At 44.6% G+C, this 11,339-nt stretch overlaps 1 non-coding gene across 1 annotated transcript; it reads right to left on the minus strand.

Moving 5' to 3' along the window:
- Nucleotides 1-10,725: 10,725 nt before the first annotated feature.
- Nucleotides 10,726-10,863, minus strand: LOC119949765. Its single transcript, XR_005457302.1, has one exon. It is a non-coding gene; the product is annotated as a small nucleolar RNA SNORA7 (small nucleolar RNA).
- Nucleotides 10,864-11,339: the final 476 nt, after the last annotated feature.

The raw sequence follows: 11,339 nt of genomic DNA on the forward strand, positions 1-11,339 counted from the left end.
ATCTATCCCTCTTTAATGATTCCGTGCGCAGCAGAATAACCCCAATAACATACATTACCCTGGCTCAGAGGAGGGAGTGGTTTTTAGAGATGTAATTAATGGTGTTCTAAGGAGGTAGCCAAACTCTTGGTGGGCTTCGAGGATGTCCCCTTAGGAGTTTGCCTCACTGGATGACCATCAGAAACCGGTCCGGCCCATCTCGATGGCGGAGGGCGGATAGAATCGCCGCGATGGTGCTGAGAACTGTCGCAGGGCTTCTAGAGGGTTGGAGGGAACCAGCAAGGATGGAGGTGGGAGGCAAGTTGTCATTCCACCCCCTCTCCGCGACTGAAATGGAAATGGCAGGAGCAGAGGCGATGTCAGCTAGGCTGCGCCTTCTGCCACAATTTGATTATTTTCCTTTGTTGTGTTTGATAAATTAATGCTGTTTCATGTGTTCGACACGAAATTAAAGAAAGAGGAGCCCCAAGGCTTCTGTTTAAAAATGCAGGTTAATCCTGCGAGACTCTCCCCAGCATTTCGGGAGCAGGCTTCTAATTAAGATAAGGTTATCATTTTAAGTTATACCAGGAATGCAATTAGAGCTTCTACTGAGAACTGTAGCAATCAATTTTATACAAATGATTCAGACCCACTAAGGTAGAATGCAGTTTTAATAGGACAAGCGAACATTCGGGTTTATTAAATATAATGTGGATTCAAATTACACCTGAACGCACGGCATCTGCAGCCTATCATGAAGGGAGCCTCAGCGCGCATACATTTCTGAGACCATTGATGAGAATGGATTGAATCGGACAACTTCCATTTTTCAGTGGTTCGGTGACAGTTATCAGTTTTGATTTGAAAAGGATTTCTTGTTGTTGTTAGGCAAGCATGTTTCTTAGGAAATGGAAAATTAATCTGCAGAATATGGAATAGCCAGGGCTGTCATTTATCGAGTCCTGGGCCCTGATGCAAGATGACAGGTTTGTGAGGAATAGAGAGAGGGAAAGGAGAAAGAGAAAGAGAAAATGGGAGAGGAGATAGAGGGAGGGCTGATGGCGGAGAGAACTAGGAAATGAGAGAACATGTCTCCATCTGGAAGGGTAATTTAAGTCATTATTCAGACTTGGCAAAAAGTCCCATAGAGGATCAGGTATTGGGAGAAAGAAGTAATGTTTCCTGCTTGCCACCTGCCACGATTCTCTACTGAAGGAGAACCCGAGGACTTAATTGCACTCATTCAGGTTAAACTGCCTTGTCACTGTCAGTTACAATAATAATAATAATAATGATAGCATTTATTAAGTGCTTAGTATGTGCAAAGCACAATAATACAATAATAATAATAATGATGCCATGATTAAGCGCTTACTATGTGCAAAGCACTGTTCTAAGCACTGGGGGGGGATACATGGTGATTAAAATGTCCCATGTGGGGCTCACAGTCTTAATCCCCATTTTACAGATGAGGTAACTGAGGCTCAGAGAAGTTAAGTGACTTGCCCAAGGTCACACAACAGACATTTGGTGGGGCCAGGATTCAAACCCATGACCTCTGACTCCAAAGCCCGTGCTCTTTCCACCGAGCCACGGTGCCATTACAAGGTGATCAGGTTGCCCCACATGGGGCTCACAGTCTTCATCCCCCTTTTCCAGATGTGGTAACTGAGGCCCAGAGAAGTGAAGTGACTTGCCCAAAGTCACAGAGCTGACAAGTAGCCCCATGACCTCTGACTCCAAAGCCCGTGTTCTTTCCATTGAGCCACGCTGCTTCGTCAGTTGGGTAGTCACTGGGAATATATGTTTGTACATATTTATTACTCTATTTATTTATTTATTTTACTTGTACATATCTATTCTATTTATTTTATTTTGTTAGTATGCTTGGTTTTGTTGTCTGTCTCCCCCTTTTAGACTGTGAACCCACTGTTGGGTAGGGACTGTCTCTATATGTTGCCAACTTGTACTTCCCAAGCACTTAGTACAGTGCTCTGCACACAGTAAGCGCTCAATAAATACGATTGATTGATTGATTGATTGATTGATCTAGATGGAACAGCCCAGCCCCCACCCATGGGAAGCAGCCTGGCCTATTTGATACACCCCAGGCCTGGTGGGAGTCACAAGGTTGTGGGTTCCAATCCCGGCTCTGCCACTTGTCAACCGTTGGGCCAATCACTTCACTTCTCTGTGCCTCAGTTTTCTCATCTGTACAATGGGCAAATGAGACCGTGAGCCTACGTGGGATGGGGACTGTGTCCAACCTGATTTGCTTGTATCCACTCTGGCACTTTGTGCGGTGCCTGGCACATAGTAAGTGCTTAACAACTACCGCAGATCATTATTATTATTATTACCCCTTAGACATGGCGTCCATACTGTTCGCCTAGATTGAACGTAAGACAAGCCTTCGTGGCTTCTGAGCAGGCTGAGAGGAGGAGGAGGAGGAGGGTGTTGGGATTTTAGGACTCTCTGTCTTTTGAGGTTGTGGGTTAAAGTTGGTGAGGAGGAGCCCAAGTTTTGACATTTCCTTACTTACTCCTTGGCTTGACTGATACAGTACTTATCACCTGCAGGGAAAAAACGGTGTTCAGAAAATAAAAAATAAACTAATAATGGCATTTATTAAGCGCTTACTATGTGCAAAGCACTGTTCTAAGTGCTGGGGAGGTTACAAAGTGATCAGGTTGTCCCACGGGGGGCTCACAGTCTTCATCCCCATTTTACAGATGAGAGAACTGAGGCGCAGAGAAGTTAAGTGACTTGCCCAAAGTCACACAGCTGACAATTGGCAGAGTTGGGATTTGAACCCATGACCTCTGACTCCAAAGCCCATGCTCTTTCCACTGAGTCACGCTGCTTCAGAACAGATGAAGAGACAGGGTCTCCTGCCCTCTTGGAATTTACATTCTCTGAGACGCAATGGATGACATATAACTCTCTGTGTGTGTGTGTGTGTGTGTGTGTGTGTGTGTGTGTGTGTGTGTGTGTGTGTGTGTGTGTGTTTTTATACCTGGGCGCACACACACGTTCTCTGCTTCATATGTGGCTCACTGGAAAGAGCCCAGGGCTTTGGAGTCAGAAGTCATGGGTTCAAATCCCGGCTCTGCCAATTGTCAGCTGGGTGACTTTGGGCAAGTCACTTCACTTCTCTGGGCCTCAGTTCCCTCATCTGTAAAACAGGGAGGAAGACTGTGAGCCCCCCGTGGGACAACCTGATCACCTTGTAACCTCCCCAGCGCTTAGAACAGTGCTTTGCACATAGTAAGCGCTTAGTAAATGCCATCATTATTATTATTATTATTATTATTATTATCCATATTGGAAGAGTCTGGGTTTGATGTGGGGGCTTTCTTCCTTTCCAAGAAGCAATTTTAACTTGAGGTATTGATGTTTATAACCTGAGTACCCCTGTTGAACATTTTCTTGAGAATGGGCCAGGCCTGGAGAACTGAAGACCTGCTATGGATTCATCATCTGAACCTCAGTTTCTCCATCCGCAGGGTGGAAATGGAAGGGTTTATTCCCTTCCCAGGTACTCTGAGCCCTAGTCTGTAAACTCTGAGGCAATGTGCTAAATCTTAAGAGCAACAGGCTGAGAAAACACAAACATGTGCACAAAGCAAAATAGTCAGATTGCCCACACCCTACGCCTGAAGGAAAGTGAAGCATTATACCAGCCTGCCCTAAGGTAAACAACTACACCTGTCTACATGTTTTGTCACCTGTCTACATGTTTTGTCACCTGTGGACATGTTTTGTTTTGTTGTCTGTCTCCCCTTTCTAGACTGTGAGCCCGTTATTGGGTAGGGACCGTCTCTATATGTTGCCGACTTGTACTTCCCAAGCGCTTAGTACGGTGCTCTGCACACAGTAAGCGCTCAATAAATACGATTGAATGAATGAATGAACTACACATCCAAATGGAAGTGTTCAGTGGAAGCCCAGAAATAGAAGAAGCCATGGAATTCTGTTACCTGGGCAGCCCACGGTCCAGGACGTTTGGCAGCCGGAGAGACCAAGTTTTATAATCTGTAGTAGGTCTGCAAATCTGTGCTTCTGTCCCAATGTCTATGAGGCTGATACATGGAGAGAGAACTATTTGTTAACTATTTAATTTCTTACTTCTTTATTGCAAAGCAGTATGGCCTAGGGGAAAGAGCAAATGACTGGGAGTGAGGAAATAATAATAATAGTAATAATGGCATTTGTTAAGGAGATTTAACTTCTAATCCCAGCTCTGCGGCTTACATGCTGGGTGACTTGGAAAAGTCACCTAACTTCTAAGTGACTCAGTTTCCTCAAGTGTAAATCAAGGGGATTAAATACCTACCTGTTTTTCCTACTCTGTACGAGAAGGGACTGTGTCTGATCTGACGGTACTGCATTTAGTACACTGCTTTGTACTTAGTAAGTGCTTAATGAAACTATTATTGGTTTATCCTTTCCACCTTTTATCTCTAACCTCTGTTGAACATTTGGAAATTTGTGTCCATTTGTATTTTCTATTAAACTGTAAGATCTTTTGCTGTTGATCGTAATGTGGATTCTCCCCCAAAGGCACAGCTGATTTCTTCATTCATTCAATCGTATTCATTTAGCACTTAATGTGTGCAGAGCACATACTAAGCACTTGGAAAGTACAATGTGGCAACAAACAGAGACAATCCCTACCCAACGATGGGCTTGAACTATTTCAACAGTGTCCCCTGCAAACTATTCTCATCATCAATTGCAAACTCCTCATAGGTAGGGGGTATATTTACCAACTCTACCTTGCCTTCTCAAGTGCTTAGTATTGCTCTCTGAACATAATAATGATGATGATGATGATGGAATTTGTTAAGCACTTACTATGTGCAAAGCACTGTTCTAAGTGCTGGGGAGGTTACAAGGTGATCAGGTTGCCCCACAGGGGGCTCACAGTCAATCCCCATTTTACAGATGAGGGAACTGAGGCACAGAGAAGTTAAGTGACTTGCCCAAAGTCAAACAGATGACAATTGGCGGAGCCAGGATTTGAACCCATGACCACTGACTCCAAAGCCCGGGCTCTTTCCACTGAGCCATGCTACATAGTAAACTTGAGGGCAGGATCTTGTCTTCCAGTTCTATTTTACTCTCCCAAGAGCTTAGTACAATGCTCTGCACGTACCAAACGCTCAATAAAGCAGCATGGCTCAGTGGAAAGAGAACGAGCTTGGGAGTCAGAGGTCATGGGTTCTAATCCTGGCTTTGCCGCTTGTCAGCTATGTGACTTTGGTCAAGCCACTTCATTTCTCTGTGCCTCAGTTACCTCATCTGTAAAATGGGGATGAAGACTGTGAGCCCCACGTGGGACAATCTGATTATCTTGTATCTACCCCAGCACTTAGAACAGTGTTTGGCACATAGTAAGTGTTTAACAAATACCATCATCATCATCATCAATAAATGTCATTGCTTGATGGGTTGAAATTGCAGGGCAGGGACATCCACAGAGAATTCCCAGAGTTCATTCATTCAATCATATTTACTGAGTGCTTACTGTGTGCAGAGCACTGTACTAAGCGCTTGTCTGTCCCCCCACACTGAAGCAATGCTCTTGTGAATGCTGGGGTGGATTAGAAGACAGCAGCAGGATGCTCAAGTAACTGCTTTATGGCAACTTGAAAGGGGGCCAGGGAGAACCAGGAAGGCGGCACATACATCTGAGACACTCAGAGGTGTCTCTTTGGTCACAAACAAGCTGCTCTAGATGAATACACCAGGGGAAGCCACCAGAGCCAAGCGTCACATCCCGGCAGGCAGGAGAGGGCTTGTCTCCTTGAACGGGGGCTCTTAAATGATTGATGAAGTCCATAAGCTCATTGTGGGCAGGGAATGTGTTCTATTTTACTCTCCAAGCGCTTAGTATAGTCCTCTGCACACAGTAAACACTCAGTGAATATTATTGGCCAACTGATTGGCAGACTGGGACTGACAGATGGATCTGGAAATGACAGGTGCTGCAAATGGTAAATGCAGCAGCAGGACAAAGGGTAATCTAGACATGTTCACAATGGAACCGGGGGCTAGTTGGCTAGGATTCTTTTTGGCTATACAAAGACTGGATTGTGTTATCAGGAGGGGCATTTTCAAATATGAAAGACAGCAAGCACTCTCTCCTCTCTCTTTCTCTCTTTTTGTGACTATCTATTCCTTTGATCCTCAAATTCACTAGTTCCAAATTCCCTCCAACAATCCAACAGCTTTCTCAAGAACCTAGAGAATGTACGTCAACTATTTCTCTCTCTCCCTGTGAACTCCACTGACTCCAGGAAAGTTTCCTTTCATGAAGAATCCCAATTAGAATGCTGCCTCAATACATTGTTCCTGACCAACTGAGGTTGCCATGAGCCCAGATCTTTGTTTCTTGGATGGTTTCTCGGCTGTGATGTTTGCACTTGTTTTCTCTCCCGCAGAATGAAGCAGCCTCTGTTAGATATTGAAAATATCAGTCGGCCAAAATGGCTTTTGGCTCGTAAAGGTTTGGGGAATTGGGATTTGTGGTTCTATCTCCCAGATTCCCTTGGAATTTCTTGGGAATCTTCAAAAGTCAAAAGCATCTCTATGAAGCTGTTGGCTAGCAATGATTAAGTATTACCCAACTCGGGGTGAGTGAATATCAAATGCCCAAAGGCACAGAATGAAGTGCATAGGTGATGCAGAGGGGAGAGAGAGATAGGAAAAAAGGGCTTAATCAGAGAAGGCCTTTTAGACGAGATGTAACTTTTTGTATGTTTTGAAGGTGGAGAGAGCGGTGGTCTGGCATATATGGAGAAAGTGGGGATTCCAGGCTAGGGGGAGAATGTGGGAAAAGGCTTGGCGGTGAAATAGATGAGATCAGAACAAGTGAGTAAGCAGGAACTTGAGGAACGGAGCGTGCAGGCTGGGTTGTGGCAGGAGATTAGTGAGGTGAGGTAGGAGAGAGCCAGCTGATTGAATGCTTTAAAGCCAATGGAAAAGAGTTTCTGTTTATTTTAGTGTCTGCTTCCCCTGCTGACTGAAAGCTCTTTGAGGACAGGAATCGTGGCTACCAATTTTATTCTCCCACTTGCTTAGTCCAGTGCTCTGCACTCAGTAAACTGTAAGCTCCTTGAGGGCAGAAAGAGTATCTGCTGACTATTGTACTCTACCAAGTGCTTAGCACAGTGCTCTGCACACAATAGACACTCAGTAAACATTACTGACTGACATATCCTCCCAGAACAGACTCAGAATCTGCTTACCCGATCCATGTTTACTTCAGGAGTTTGCAGCACCTCAGAAATCCCGTGGAATTTGCACGGTCTCTCCTTAGGCTTCTTAGACTTTCTTGGCGGGAGGTAAAACCGAACCTCAGAGGGAAAACAAAACCTCAAGGGGAGGAAGGAGACAGAAAGAAAGGAACTAAAAAAGAGAAATTAGCCTGAAGTCAGAAGGAGGTATTAAGTCAGAAGCCCAGACTGTGAGTCTGTGAGTTGACATCATGAATTGAGCATGATTCATTTTTGTTGTTCTGAAGATGCTACCCTATTCGGTAATTATGGTTCTATTAACCCTGGTGGATTATGTCATTCTGCTCTCGTTACTCACTCTCCTAATTGAGTTATTTCCAGTAATATTCTGGAGCGTGATGATATTATTCTAGGGGAAGGACTGTGTTATTGGGTGTGTTTTAAGACTTCTATAAACTTTTTGGGGTACCCAGCTCATCAAATTTACCCTTCTTCTGGTTATTGTTACCTTAGAGGTTGTTCTTGTTTTTGTCATGGTCACTGTCATAATAGTAGTAGTTGCAATAATACTAATAGTAATGATAATTGGTGGTATTAGTTAAGTATTTACTATGTGCCAAGCACTGTTCTAAATGCTGGGGTAGAGACAAGAAAATCAGGTTGGACACAGTCCCTGTCCCACGAGAGGCTCACCATCTCAATCACCATTTTACAGATGAGTTAACTGAGGAACAGAGTAGTAGCAGGATTAGGAGAAAAGGGCTGGTGGTAGCATTTAATAATAATAATAATAATAATAATAATAATAATAATGGTATTTGTTAAGCACTTACTATGTGCAAAGCACTGTTCTAAGCACTGGGGAGATACAAGGTGATTAGGTTGTCCCATGTGGGGCTCACAGTTTTAATCCCTATTTTACAGATGAGGGAACTGAGGCACAGAGAAGTGAAGTGACTAGCCCAAAGTCACACAGCTGACAATTGGTGGAGCCTGGATTTAAACCCGTGACCTCTGACTCCAAAGCCTGGGCTCTTTCCACTGAGCCATGCTGCTTTATTGAGTGATCCTGGGTACAATGTATGGTATTAAATGTTTTGAGTCTTTTCAATGGTGTTTGTTAAGCCCTTGCTATGTGTCATGCAGTGTACTAAGTGCTGGGATAGATACAAGGTAATCAGGTTGGACACAGTCCCTGTCCCACAAGAGGCTCACCATCTCAATCCCCATTTTACAGATGAGGGAACTGAGGCCCAGAGAAGTGAATGACTTACCAGCGTTTAGAACAGTGCTTTGCACATAGTAAGCACTTAATAAATACCATTGTTATCATTATTATTATTACCCAAGGTCACACCACAAATAAGAGGTGAAGCTGGTATTGGAACCCACGTCCTTCTGACCTCCAGGCTGTGCTCTATCCATTAAGGCCATGCTATTTCCCTTCTCTGCTCTGATCTGTCTAAACATTACCTGAAAATTCCTAGGGCGGTGAAGTTTTGTTTTTATCTTCTCCTCCTCCTCTCTATTTCTCTCCCCTTTTCTTCTTCTGTCTTGTTCACGACTTAATGTACTTTGCTGCAGTCACAAACTAGCGCCTCACTATGCAATCTTAACCTCTTTTCCCCCAGTCATTCTGTTCTAAGAATTGCCTGTTCAGTGGAAACAGTAGCGACATGGCTTTATTTCTTAGATTGATGTTGAATGGTTTGCAGTGCCATAGGGAATGAGATTTGGGCTGAGTTAATGCTCAGTTCAGAATCTCAGAACAAGCGTCCTCTATTGACTCCTACTGCAGATAGGATCCATTCTTCCAAGTCCTACAGCAGGGTTCCTTTAAGAGAGAGCTGGGATCTCATGGTGACACATTGCTAGGCCACAGTATTTCTCGACAGCTGGGTTGTGAGTTGATTTTAGGGGGAGTTACTTGCGTGACATAAATCCCAGTCATTGATACTGCAGTTTGGGGTTCTCAGACATGTGTTTGTCCACTGTCTGCACCTGTTCTCCTCATCAGTTCTCTAAACCAGTTCAGGGGGATGAGCGGGAGAGTGTGAATGACTCAAAGCGAGCTTTCACCACTACTGCAAAAACAACTCAGACGGGTGTGCTGCTAGTGGTAGGATCTATCTTTCCCCTCCTAGCCACGAGGAAGGCTCGCCCTGCATGGCAAGAGTCCAGAAGATGAGCTTCTAACCTTATTTTCATAGGCACACTCTGTCAATGACACTCACACCCCTAGGTTCATTCTCAACGTTGGCAGTGCCATCTATGAACCAAAGGACATCTCCTCCAACATTCTTGGTCATCTATGCTATTTCCACAAATCTTTCCCCAAATCGAGATGGAGAAACCGTGGCAATGTGTGAGACCTTTGATGGCTAAAATCTCATGAGATCTGCTGTTTGCCATGAATAGAGTACTGTGTTGACTTGGTCCTCTAGTCAAAACAATGAGAAGATAAGAAGATTTGACATTTTTAATCTAAAGGCCCTTTAAAAGAGTTATTTGGATTATGGGAAAGTGATGATCTAATTACAGTATGGCATTTATCTTATCATAATTCCCCTGAAGAATTCCCCTGAAACCAATTGGGTTTGCCAAAAGAACTCAAGAAGTGGTATCTCTTTATCCTTAGCCGTGGAAATGTATCTTCTGACTTGTTGCTGGTCTTAGAGTCCCATCTTCATCTTCATATTTATTGCCGAATTGTGCTTTCCAAGCACTTAGTACAGTGCTCTGCACACAGTCAGCGCTCAATAAATATGACTGAAAGAATGAATCTTCAGTGAAAGATACAAGATGGCAATCCAAAGGAAGTAGCACAGGAAATCCCAAAATTCATTTAGGTGGCAAATAGGCGGAATTGATTTGTGGTGTTAGAGGTAGATCAGGGAAGACTTGGTGAAGAACATGGAATTTTATGAGGGCTAGATCCATTTTGGTTCTATTGTTCCATTAAACTCTAATTTCCTGGAGGGCAGGGAGCAAGGGTTTTGCTACTGAGGTACTCTCAAGCACTGAGGCTTAGAACTCACAGGCGCTCAGTAAATGCCACTGATCGACTGCTTGATTGTAAGATTTCTTGGCAATGGTAGTCCTAGGAGCCAGAGTTTCAGAGGTATAAATACGTGCAAAGTGATAGCAGGGGCATAACTCTTCCCTTCAGTTACCTTTCCTTAACCTGAGTGTTTTCCCTCCGGTTTTTGTGCCCTCATGGTTGACTGTTGACATCTATCGAGCATCAGTAGCCTGACCTTTTCAACCCCTCCTCTGTCTGGCCTTACGCTGTCGCATCATCTCCAACCAGTAGCGACTCCATGGACGCATCTGTCCCAGGACGCCCCATTCTCTGTCTGCAATTGTTCTGGTAGTATATCCATAGAGTTTCCATGGTCGAAATACAGAAGTGGTTTACCATTGCTTTCTTCTGCTCAATAAACTTGAGTCTCCGTCCTCGACTCTCTCCCAAGCTGCTGCTGCCCAGCGTGGTTGAGTTTTGATTTATAGCAAATTGCCTTCCACTCGCTAGCCACTGTCCGAGCTAGGAATGGAATAGATAGGCCTCTGCTTGACTCTTCTTCCCTTAGCCAAGACTGGTAGAGGACTGGACACTCTCCAGATGTGATCCCGAGAGGGACCTTCCTTGTCAGATGGGTCCAGATGACTTTCTGGTGTGTTCCTGTGTGCATGCAAGTATGTGTACCTATATTTGTGTCTCCTTGTTTATGTTCTGAGTTTAGCTTTGCCTCCCTGGTAGTCTCTTCTGGTTGTTTTCCCTGACTCTCTCATCAACAATGGCCGGCATGGAGGAAATTCTGTCTCATCTGACCTGCCGCCTCTCCAGCTCGCGCCCTCCTATTCTGGCACAGAGCAGTTCTGAGGGCACTGGGGATTTTGTCAACTACAAGGTTCAGCCAGCGTTTCCTAGCTGACATCAGAACCCGCCTTTCTCTGAAGGCCCTGGGCAAACAGAGCCTCGGTTTCCTCCAGGAATTAGGGGAAGGGGGGAGCTAGGTGTTCCCCAGTTGGGCTTTCGCTCCATAAATTCTCCTCCTTCCAAGCTCGCCTGTGTTGCCACCCAGCAGGGAGAATGGGTGAGGAGGCAGGGAGGGG

This window comes from Tachyglossus aculeatus, chromosome X2 (genome assembly GCF_015852505.1).
Source record: "Tachyglossus aculeatus isolate mTacAcu1 chromosome X2, mTacAcu1.pri, whole genome shotgun sequence".
Taxonomy (NCBI): domain Eukaryota; kingdom Metazoa; phylum Chordata; class Mammalia; order Monotremata; family Tachyglossidae; genus Tachyglossus; species Tachyglossus aculeatus.